Genomic DNA, 12,246 nt, shown 5'->3' with positions numbered 1-12,246 from the left:
CTGTTGAATCTTTCCCTTTCTTTCTGTACCCTGGGGGTTATAGAGCCGAAAGAGCAAGGGAGAGAGACATCGACTGAAAGGGAGCGAGGAGCATCAGTATGCAGCCTTTTGGAGAAAGAATGAGAGAGCGAGCGAGAGAGAGCGTGAGAGAGAGAGAGAGAGCTACAAAGCCACAGTCAGAATGACAAAGCAAGAAAGTGATCTGGCACAGAGGGAGAGAGAGAGAGAGAGAGAGAGAGAGAGAGAGAGAGAGAGAGAGGCAGCGATTCAGAGAGAGAGAGAGAGACACAGGGACAGTATCACAGAGAGCGAGACGGACAAGACTGACAAACATGTTGAACAAAGGTAGAGCCACAGAATGAGAGAGAGAGAGAGAGAGAGAGCATCAGGACTGGAGACAGCAGTCACAGCACAGACAGGCAATTTGTGCTGATGGCAGCCATATTGGGCCTGAGGTGAAGCCTCCGTGTCTCCCCTCCGTTCCCCTCTGATGGTGCAGAAACATTGATCCCTCCATCAGAGGCTGTTCCCAGAGGCAACCACCCCCACCCCCATGCGCCCCGCCCCGGCCTCTCCACACCACCTCCCTCCTTCCCCCGTCTTTGATCTGCTGACAGGGACGCCGCTGCGTCCATTTACCTGACACACCCAGACACCAAAGGGGCTTGCTTGGACTTCAGCAAGCCAAGCAGCTCTGAGATACTTGTAGGGAAGAGTGAATGTGGATGTGAATGAAACTGTGACACAGCGTAAAGGAGATGTTAACTCCGAAGACTTCAGCACGTAAAAGACCAAGCAGTTCAGTTACAGTTAGTAGGAGCAATCTCTTAGTCTATCAGTCTGATGACTCAATAGACTCTGGGACAGACGGCTGATATATCAGGGCTTTCCAGCGTAGAGTAGATTGTTTACAGTTTGATTGACGCGAGAATGGAGTTGGAGTCGATCGATCGATACTTTTTGAAGGCATTTTGGCTAATCTCGATAAACAGATATGAGACGTCGTCGGAGTGTAATCAGAGGCAGGAGTCTTGGCTTGGACGTCCGCTCGACACTGGAAACCCAGAAAATATCGTCCGTGTGTCCCAGAGTCTTATTAGTCGTCAGACAGATAGACTCCGGGGGTCCTTGCAGTAGGAGGAAGTGAGTTACAGTACGAGCCTGGAGAAATTCACCTCGAAAGATGTTCCTTTACATTTCTGGGTCCATATTTTTGCTTTTGGTGGAGGATCTTTCTCAATGTGGATAACTGGTTAAATGTAGACAAAGTGATGTCATGTTGTCGAGATATTTGCACCGCAGCTACAATGGACTTAAACTTTTAAATGTTTGGTGTCAGGCCCTCAAAATCAAAGGGTGAGAACTCCTTGATGTACTCACCATTTTGCACATGACATTATGACATCATTATACATTATTATACATTATTATTATTATTATTATTATTATTATTATTATTATTATTACTATTATACATTATGACATTGATCAATCATACAGGGGCAAAGCCCTCGTAGGAAGAGAGCCCAGTTTCTGCACTGACAGTGGCAGAAAATAGACTAGAATGTACAGTACAGTAAGCCACAGCTGAACGCAACAAGTTCAGGCCTGTTCTCAGGGGGTTCGCCAAGGCATTGTGGGAAATGTAGGAAATCACTAACTGAACTAGAGAGTTTAAAAGCTTTAGGGAAAGTGGATACACCGAAAAGTTAATGGCAACATTTTATCACAAAATAACTCCATGGATCACTGTACTGAACGCCACAGACTGATGATATCTAGCAGTGTAAGAGGATCTGAGGAGGGATTTTTCCAGTAAGATCGAATCTGTGCGTCTCAGATCTGGCCTGCAGTCCTTGTGAAGAATGATTAACAATTTGAAGCTATAGTTCAAATTGATCCAGGGAGGCGAGCCACAGAAGAATGCTTCACTGCTTCCTGAGCACTTTGTTGAGTATTGGGGCTTGAAGTGAATGTAATGTAACAGAGCATGAAGAAGAAACGCTGTCCTCGAGGAGAAATGATGTAGCTTAACCCAAAGAGCCGTATCTTGCTGAACACAGGTTCGAGTGCGCTCAGCAACAAGGAAATGCAAATTGGGGGTGAACAGTAGCTAATGAGGAGCGGGTGTCCATGGTAACCTGTCCTTCACTTGACCCTGTTGTCAGATATAATAACCTCTCTGGTTGGCTGTCAGATATAATAACCTCTCTGGTTGGCTGAGACTGACTCCTCTGCATCAGCATCAGTAGAGTACTGCAGGGATGATGTATTTTTGTAGGCTTTATCCAGAAATCGCCGCCATTTGGTTCTTCAGTGGAAAAGTCTATGGGGTTTTAGAATGGGGATTTCACTTAAATGCATAAAATAAGGTCTGTGGTTAACAAAAGTTTATCGGAACGGGAATTTGGGTTCAGCATGATACTCTTCACAAGCGTGAATAACTTTTATGCCTTTTGAAGCATTTTATAAAAATCTTGTTTAAAAAAACACATTTATGTGTTTCAAAAGTCATCAAAGTTATTCACGTTTGTGAAGATTATCATGCAGAACCCAGATTTGCGTTCCCATAAACTTTTGTTAACCACAACCTTATTGTATGCATTTAAGCGAAACCCCCATGTTAAATCCCATAGACTTTTCCACTGAATAACCCGGAAGTATACTTCCGCACTCATTCCTGCGGCTCATACTGTACTTCAAGTCAAAATGAGGACTCTGATTCTGCTGTAAATGCTAAAAATAAATTCGAAAATGTGTTGCCCAACAATTCAAAATACAACTTATTGGAGTCTGAAATTCAATCTCAGTGGTTTTAATGGGCTAAACCTTAAATAGTCTTCATCAGTGACTTTTGTCAGAGTGGGGGTTACATTTGGCTGACACCTCATTTTGCGACGCAACTCTTCAAAATCCGCATGTAGACTTCCAAACCTCCAAGCGGGTTCAAAAACATCCAGCGTGCCAAGTCAGGAAGCCTCTCAGCCTCTGTGTGTGTTTTAGACTGTGGATGGGCGTCCAAGTCGTCGTCGATCTCCAAAGCGGTGCATGTATGGGTCTGTTGTTTCCGGTAAGCTATTACCGAGCAGCCAACCGGTAACCCGAACCCACACGCTGCCTGGTAATGACCAAATCCACCTTAAGCTGAAAGTCAATCCTGGAGGTCCAGCCCCTCTCACCCAGAGAAAGCTCCAAACAAACAGCAGTCGAGCCTGCAGCCAATTTAGCACACAATGACTCACACACACACACACACACACACACACACACACACACACACACACACACACACACACACACACACACACACACACACATACACATATACACATACATACACATACATACACACACACCCACAGCTTCTGAATGCTGTTTCCCCCCCACTTCCCATTCCAATTTTCTCTCCCCCTCTTTCTCCCTCTCACTCCCACCTCCCCCCCTCCTCTCGGTTGTGATACCTCCTGAATTAGCTTCAACACCTCGGTGTCTTGTGGTGGGCTGGGTTTTCCCACCTTAGGGATGGAGTCTTGTCATTGTGCGCGGGCAGAAAGGTCAACAATGGCGGTGGTTATTTGTCATAACTGTCGTCCCGTGTGTGTTTTGACCCATGAGAGACCCCGTCGGATGTCCGTCACCGTGATGAACGACACGCCCCCGTGACGAATGACACGCCCCCGTGACGAATGACACGCCCCCGTGACGAATGACACGCCCCCGTGACGAATGACACGCCCCCGTGACGATTGACACGCCCCCGCTCTTCGACGGATTCCTGACAAGCCGTTTATTATCATTATACCTCACTAGTGCTGACACCTCACCAAGACCCCATCAATGGTGAGAGATGCCCTCTGTGTGTGTGTGTGTGTGTGCGTGCGTGTGTGTGTGTGTGTGCGTGTGCGTGTGTGTGTGTGCGTGTGTGTGTGTGCGTGTGTGCGTGTGTGCGTGTGTGCGTGTGTGTGTGTGTGTGAGTGCGTGTGTGTGTGCGTGTGTGCGTGTGTGTGTTGTATCGTGTGTGGGTGGGTGTTTCTGCATACTATAATTCAGCTTATGTCAGCATCTTTCATAATGGTACCCAAGCTGCTGAGAATATCATGCTTGCGGCTTGATTGTGATTTCAGATCCGCGCAATTTCAATCCATTAACTTTTTACTCGGCTTCGCAGCCTCAAATAACATGAAGATGTTTGAATGTGATTTGTGACTACTGTGATACGTTCTGTCTCCAGTCTGATGTCGTCTGAATGGTCTGGGCTCGCTGCATCTTGTGCTACATAGAGAAAGCTGTGGGTATTTATACTGTGAGACAGCATGGGGAGATGTTTGTGCTGCCCTGAAAAAAGATGCTCATTTCAGCCTGTTTTGGCAGCATGTAGTGTGTGTGTGTGTGAGTGTGCTATCTACAGTGTTGTAGTCAAGTCATCTCGAGTCCAAGTTGAATCTCGAGTCCCCAGTGTTCGAGTCACCAAAGAAGAGTCCGAGTCGATTCACCATTACCTGAGTCCAAGTCGGAGTGGAGAGTTACTGAGCATGAGCGTGAGTGAACCCGCTTGTATGTGGAACACACGTGTCTGCCCCTGCAAATATTGAAGAATGTCACTGTATTATTATTAGCTTATGCTCAATTATTAGGGCCTATTACAAAAAACAACCCACCAAAAAACAGCAACAACAGTCTTTATCAATTAACAAGCCAAGTCCTCGTCTCCAACTTCCCAGTCTGAATGCATGAATGTTGGAGTCCAAGTCCGAGTCATCAGTGCTCAAGTCCAAGTCCGATTCACAAGTCCTGAAAATGTGTCCAGTACTCGACTCGACTACAAACTGGCTATATGAACTTACTTGCTTTCAGTGTCCCCTTAGGCCATGGGAGGGTGGGAGGAGTGCGGGGGGTGGTGGTGATGTCATAGTTGGCATGGTGTGGGCCGGGGGGGGGGGGGTAGCAGCGGTGATGTCATAATTGGCATGGTGTGGGCCGGACTCTAGGAGACCATGACACTTTGCCAATATCCTACTGCTGCCCTTTTATGCTCTAACTGCATTGTCATGCCTCTCTTTACTCTCTCTCAGGAAGGTCTGCCTGTCTGTCTGTCTGTCTGTCTGTCTGCCTGTCTGTCTTTCCATCTGTCTGTCTGTCTCCCTGCCTGCCTGCCTGTCTGTCTCCCTGCCTGCCTGCCTGTCTGTCTGTCTCCCTGCCTGCCTGCCTGTCTGTCTGTCTGTCTGTCTGTCTGTCTGTCTTTCCGTCTGTCTGTCTGTCTCCCTGCCTGCCTGTCTGTCTCCCTGCCTGCCTGCCTGCCTGCCTGCCTGTCTGTCTGTCTGTCTGTCTGTCTGCCTGCCTGTCTGTCTGTCTCCCTGCCTGCCTGCCTGCCTGCCTGTCTGTCTGTCTTTCCATCTGTCTGTCTGTCTGTCTGTCTTTCCGCCTGTCTGTCTGTCTGTCTGCCTGCCTGCCTGCCTGCCTGTCTGTCTGTCTCCCTGCCTGTCTGTCTGTCTGTCTGTCTGTCAGTCTTTCTGTCTGTCTGTCTTTCCGTCTGTCTGTCTGTCTGTCTACCATCTTAGTTGTGAAATAACTATTGCACTATATATTAACTCTCAGTTGGTCAGTTTGTTTTACTGAAAAGAATAAATAAAATCAACTTCCAAAAATATTTGATAGAATACAGTACAACATTCTTGAATATATATTTTTGCATTTAAAGTCAAATTAACTTCATTTTTTACATTGAACGGTGCAGCAACTTAGAGGGAGAGAGAGAAATGTTTGCTAACCCAGACTGCTACAGCCAGTAATCAAAGACCTAGGGTTAATACTCCTGTCTGTGCCCTGACCAAGGTCATCAATAAAATACCTAGGGTTAATACTCTAGTAGTCTGTGCCCTGCCTGCCCAAGGTAATCATACTGGAGTTGGTCCCCAGGGACTGCACTGCACCTGCCCACTCCCCTTCCCCCCCATCTGGGAACCACTGGCCCTCATGTATTGGTTCAGAGTTCCCCTATAACTCTGTAGGTGGAGTGGGTCACTGTGTAGGTCACTCTGTAGGTCACTCTGTAGGTGGAGTGGGTCACTTTGTGTTAAAGAGCTGCTGACTATGATGATCCCACTTGATGATATTTAATATTAGCGCAATATAACAAAATATCGACCATTAGTATTTCCAATGCAAGGGTGTCAGTATATGGTCTTCAAAAGGCCCATACGTGTGTGTGTGTTTGTGTGTGTGTTTGTGTGTGTGTGTGTGTGTGTGTGTGTGTGTGTGTGAGCTCTCTACGTGTCACCATAGCAGACTTGCAAAAGGAGCTGGGAGCCCCTTTGAGGAGTCTATCCTTAAATACTGAGATGCTGAAATACCAAGAGATGTGAACTTTCATCAACAGCTCCTTGTCCTCTCTGCTCTCATCTTCTTCCCATTGATTTCTCCCCTTTGAATGTGTCAAGCACCATGATGGCAGAGCTAATACTCCAGTGTTGTGTTCAGTTCGTCTTCCTGGCATTTCTGAAAAGACTGAATTCAGTGAAGCACTTTCATATCAGTTTTGCCAAATATTCTTTTCTCTCATCTCCATGGTAATGCCTGATAATGCCTCATGCACCGATAATGAGTTGGAGCTATTTTAGACCTCATTTAGAAGTAGAGCAAGAACAAAGTTTTGAACTAATCGTTTTTTGTTTTATTGCTAATTTAAATTATACACTTCATCATAATAATACGATTTCATCATCTGGCCTTTCATATAGAGACAGAATAATCATATTTTTCAGGACGATTTGCTGGGAAAGTAAGTGGCTCAGGTGAAGACTAGTTTCTTGTACGGGTGGATCAGTCTCACGCTTTGTGTTATAATTAATAAAATTATAATAAATTATAATTCTATACAATGCAATCAATTCAACACACATTTTCTAATTTGTTTAGTAAAGAAACCAGTTATCACCCCACTCACAGCATGCATCATGATCATGATGAATTTATTCATAAGGAAGATCAGCTTGGAGTAAACCCAATGCTGATGTTTCTGTGTACAAACTGAGTGATTTAACAAATATATAAGATTCATTTGAGGGGAAATTTGGTGTATTTCTTAGCACTTCTAATCATTCATTAAACCAACAATATATTCCAGACTCTACAGAGTACTGATGCCACAAAGCCAGGCAAAGACCCACAAGCAGACAGAGTCGGAGAGTCAGGGTCCACAAGCAGACAGTCAGGGTCCATAAGCAGACAGAGTCAGAGAGTCAGGGTCCACAAGCAGACAGAGTCAGAGAGTCAGGGTCCACAAGCAGACAGAGTCAGGGTCCATAAGCAGACAGAGTCAGAGAGTCAGGGTCCACAAGCAGACAGAGTCAGGGTCCACAAGCAGACAGAGTCAGAGAGTCAGGGTCCACAAGCAGACAGAGTCAGGGTCCACAAGCAGACAGTCAGAGAGTCAGGGTCCATAAGTAGACAGAGTCAGAGAGTCAGGGTCCACAAGTAGACAGAGTCAGAGAGTCAGGGTCCAGGGTGTGTCCAGGCCGAGGTTACAGGTTTACAGTGGCAGAATGTACAGGCTGGAACCGAGGCAGGGGGCAGCTAGACTCAGTTATCAGTCTCTATCCGCTAGGTGGCACTGTTGGCGCCGCTCACCAAATGTCTGGGAGCCGAAACTAGGGGGCAGCAAGCAGAGAGGGAGGCATACCAGGGGCCAACTGCATAAAACTCTGTGTATACAGTATTTAGGTATAGGAATCTGTGTAAACCCAAAAAAGCAACAACAAAAAGTCACCCAAATTCACACATTCACCCAAATTCACTTACATTATTATCCTTTTTTGCCACACCACACTATTGCGACTCAGAAGACTGCGTACAGGAGAGGCTGGGGCTCCAAGAGAGGCTGGGGCAGTTAACAATTGTGCATTTTGCAATAAAAATCACATAATTTGGTACACCTTTATAGCCAAGGGCATTCCAAAAAGAATTGGATATGGGGGCATCGTGGATTTTGGGCAGAGAAAAAAATCATACATTTCTTATGATGAGGAATTCAAATTTGAAACTTTAGAATGGCTCCTTGGCTTCCTTCTATGTTCACAATTATTTTTTGGCTATAAGTGTACCTACATGCTTTTATCACAAATTGCACAATTGTTATGGAATTTTTAGCTAAGCTATCCCAATATTGGAGGTGGTAGCCAGTTGAGACGGCTCAGGATGTCTGTGGCGCAGGAGACGACAGTAGCGAAGCACAGCAATGATGGCTAAGAGCTTATATTAGCTTGGCTTGAGTCAAAGTAATTCACTGGTACCTGACCACTGACCTAAATAATATGGACAAACCCATCCACTGTTTTTTGGACTCACGTTTTGCAGCAAAGTGTTGTCTGTCGTCATCTTGAGGTCCTTGCGCAGCTCACGTGCTCATTACAAATGATTTCTCCCATAATAATGCTCATTTACTTTTAGACAACACAATTGTAGTAAGCCAATATGTTCCTGTTCATACAATACCTTTCAATTCCCTCAGATGAATTCAAATGTATATCGATATGACAAGTTATATGGATGTTTTTTTCACAATTGGTTACCTCCATTAGAAATAGGGACATTTCAGTGAGTTGCAGGACCTGTGGAGGAGTTTTAGGTCTGTGCTGCAGACTGCAACAGGACCTGTGGAGGAGTTCTAGGTCTGTGCTGCAGACTGCAACATGACCTGTGGAGGAGGTTTAGGTCTGTGCTGCAGACTACAACAGGACCTGTGGAGGAGGTCTAGGTCTGTGCTGCAGATTGCAACAGGACCTGTGGAGGAGGTTTAGGTCTGTGCTGCAGACTGCAACAGGACCTGTGGAGGAGGTTTAGGTCTGTGCTGCAGACTGCAACAGGACCTGTGGAGGAGGTCTAGGTCTGTGCTGCAGACTGCAACAGGACCTGTGGAGGAGGTCTAGGTCTGTGCTGCAGACTGCAACAGGACCTGTGGAGGAGGTTTAGGTCTGTGCTGCAGACTGCAACAGGACCTGTGGAGGAGGTTTAGGTCTGTGCTGCAGACTGCAACAGGACCTGTGGAGGAGGTCTAGGTCTGTGCTGCAGACTGCAACAGGACCTGTGGAGGAGGTCTAGGTCTGTGCTGCAGACTGCAACAGGACCTGTGGAGGAGGTTTAGGTCTGTGCTGCAGACTGCAACAGGACCTGTGGAGGAGGTCTAGGTCTGTGCTGCAGACTGCAACAGGACCTGTGGAGGAGGTCTAGGTCTGTGCTGCAGACTGCAACATGACCTGTGGAGGAGGTCTAGGTCTGTGCTGCAGACTGCAACAGGACCTGTGGAGGAGGTCTAGGTCTGTGCTGCAGACTGCAACAGGACCTGTGGAGGAGTTTTAGGTCTGTGCTGCAGACTGCAACAGGACCTGTGGAGGAGGTCTAGGTCTGTGCTGCAGACTGCAACAGGACCTGTGGAGGAGGTCTAGGTCTGTGCTGCAGACTGCAACAGGACCTGTGGAGGATGTCTAGGTCTGTGCTGCAGACTGCAACAGGACCTGTGGAGGAGTTTTAGGTCTGTGCTGCAGACTGCAACAGGACCTGTGGAGGAGGTCTAGGTCTGTGCTGCAGACTGCAACAGGACCTGTGGAGGAGGTCTAGGTCTGTGCTGCAGACTGCAACAGGACCTGTGGAGGAGGTCTAGGTCTGTGCTGCAGACTGCAACAGGACCTGTGGAGGAGTTTTAGGTCTGTGCTGCAGACTGCAACAGGACCTGTGGAGGAGGTCTAGGTCTGTGCTGCAGACTGCAACAGGACCTGTGGAGGAGGTCTAGGTCTGTGCTGCAGACTGCAACAGGACCTGTGGAGGAGGTTTAGGTCTGTGCTGCAGACTGCAACAGGACCTGTGGAGGAGGTCTAGGTCTGTGCTGCAGACTGCAACAGGACCTGTGGAGGAGGTCTAGGTCTGTGCTGCAGACTGCAACAGGACCTGTGGAGGAGGTCTAGGTCTGTGCTGCAGACTGCAACAGGACCTGTGGAGGAGGTTTAGGTCTGTGCTGCAGACTGCAACAGGACCTGTGGAGGAGGTCTAGGTCTGTGCTGCAGACTGCAACAGGACCTGTGGAGGAGGTCTAGGTCTGTGCTGCAGACTACAACAGGACCTGTGGAGGAGGTCTAGGTCTGTGCTGCAGACTGCAACAGTGACTCAGCAACCATTTGATGCTCGTAGCCGTAAAGCAATGGTTGGACTTGTAGCTCTGATGCGTGATTTCGAATCGCACATAGGTTACGCAAAAACCACGCCCTGTGCCCGCCTACGCAGCAGTCAAGCGCCGGGATTGGCCAGGCGCTCATGCTCATGTTGGGCTCCGTTACAGGGACACATTCCTGTGAGAAGCAACAACACCAAGCCTGCACCAAGCGAGGCTGCAGCGAGGATATTGAAAGACAAAATCCTACATCGCACCAAAGCATACAATATATTTTAATGTTATTTGACTTTCTGACCACCTGCCTCAGCCAGAATAACAGATGCTGCCTTTGGCCATTGGGAAGGCTAACCCTTTACTTTTGGTTTTATTTATTGTGTATGATTCAACTTTTTATCTATGATTTTAGATTATTGCATGTTTTTGTAGATTGTTGGGACTTCACTGGCCTGGGGGGGGGGGGGGGGAGCTAGGCCTATGTGCTGTAGCCTATTGTATTTTTAATTTTATATTTTTTATATTTTTCATTTGCAGGTTAAACTGTCAGCTGAGCTCTGTTATTGAAGCTTTGGCTAAAGGCCTGAATTTTACAATGATGTTTTGAAATAAATGTTTAAAAATCGATTGTGTGTTAAAAGCTTGTGTTACGTTTTCATTGGCGTTATTACAGTAATTTATTTTCAATGTCCGCTATCAAGAGCAATTTGGTTAATAAAATCACTGGGCTGGGCACAGTGTTTGTGGTGTGTGGGAAATGTTTGTTTGAAAAGCTTGTGTGTTACGTTTTCATTAGCGTTAACGTTAATACACTAATAATTAATTTCAATGTCCGCTATCAAGAGCAATTCAGTTGGTTCATGAAATCGCTGGGCTGCGTGCTGTGCAGTGGTTGTGGTGTGGGAGATTCCAGCCGTCAAAAGAAGACAAAAGACTTGCTCCTAGCTTGACTGCTGCGTAGGCGGGCACAGGGCGTGGCTTTTGCGTAACCTATGTGCGATTCGAAATCACGCAGCTCTGATGGATGACTTCAGTGAAAGGGGGAAGATGTGGTGCTGAAATGGTCATGGAGGCTGTTGGCTGGTCCCTGCTTCCAGCCCACTTCACAGCACTTCATCAGTAAGCTTAGACAATAGAAGTCAGTCTTAGGATGGGGATGCGCTCACATCAGGCAAATGAGATTAGGAAGGGGATAACAATTATTTGATGTCAGCTTCATTCAACCTTTGTTGCTCTGACGTGTTTGAGAAGATGAAGCCTGCGGCGTCAGATCAGTGCCATTAACTTGCTCATTGCTTAACTTCATCTCATTTTGGTTTTGAACTCATTTCCAAAAACAACACCAGAGGAACTACTACATCAACAGGCTATTTACAATAACTGTTTTCCAGTTGTTTGTAATGATCTCTCTCTAGACTAAATATTTGCATCATAGCAACCTTGAAGGCTTTGCCCTTGTATTTATGTGTGCTTTTGCTGGGTGTCAGACTCGTTATGGCAGACTGTCATCTACCGCAGAGCTTGTCTGTTGTATATTTAGAACAGGATGTCAGCTGTTCCTTGTCTCTCTGGCACTGGATTCATGACTTGTATATTTGGAGAGGAGCTGTCCATGGTACTAAAATCACTTTCAACTCTGTGGTGTCGCTATTATGATACACTGGCAACTCACTCGTGCTAAGGAGCTCCAAAACACTCATCACATCATCATTCAGTGCCTTCATTCCTAGTTATTTCTGCTATACATAGAACATAACATTTTATGGGAAGAGATTTCCAGACTTTGAATTTTGACAAAAATCAACTTCCTGAACTGGTTGAATCCCAACGTTTGATTCAATAGTATTATTATATAATACTAAGTGGCAGGCGAGTGGACTCATGCGCAGACACCGACAGTCTTGAGGCCAAAACAGGCCGACAGAGTTTATTCAGGGTCAGGATCAAGATGAAAAGGGGAAATGGGACAAACAGGACGAACAGGATCAGGTAACATAACGTGCAAACAAGAACAAGAGGCTAGACATACAAGAGGCTAGACATGGACTGACGATCTGACTGCATGGATTCTTTCTGATAATAACCTTCAA

At 46.4% G+C, this 12,246-nt stretch overlaps 1 protein-coding gene across 1 annotated transcript in view; it reads left to right on the top strand.

The window, feature by feature from the left end:
• map1ab (microtubule-associated protein 1Ab) overlaps window positions 1-12,246 on the top strand; it is a gene marked incomplete at both ends in the record, with an annotated part of 96,730 nt that overhangs the window by 59,006 nt on the left and 25,478 nt on the right. The gene's annotated exons all lie outside the window — the stretch shown is intronic.

Source organism: Poromitra crassiceps (assembly GCF_964638095.1).
Source record: "Poromitra crassiceps genome assembly, chromosome: 18".
NCBI classification, from domain to species: domain Eukaryota; kingdom Metazoa; phylum Chordata; class Actinopteri; order Beryciformes; family Melamphaidae; genus Poromitra; species Poromitra crassiceps.
The sequence above is the reverse complement of the archived record's forward strand: the minus strand, read 5'-3'. Positions and strand labels throughout refer to the sequence as shown.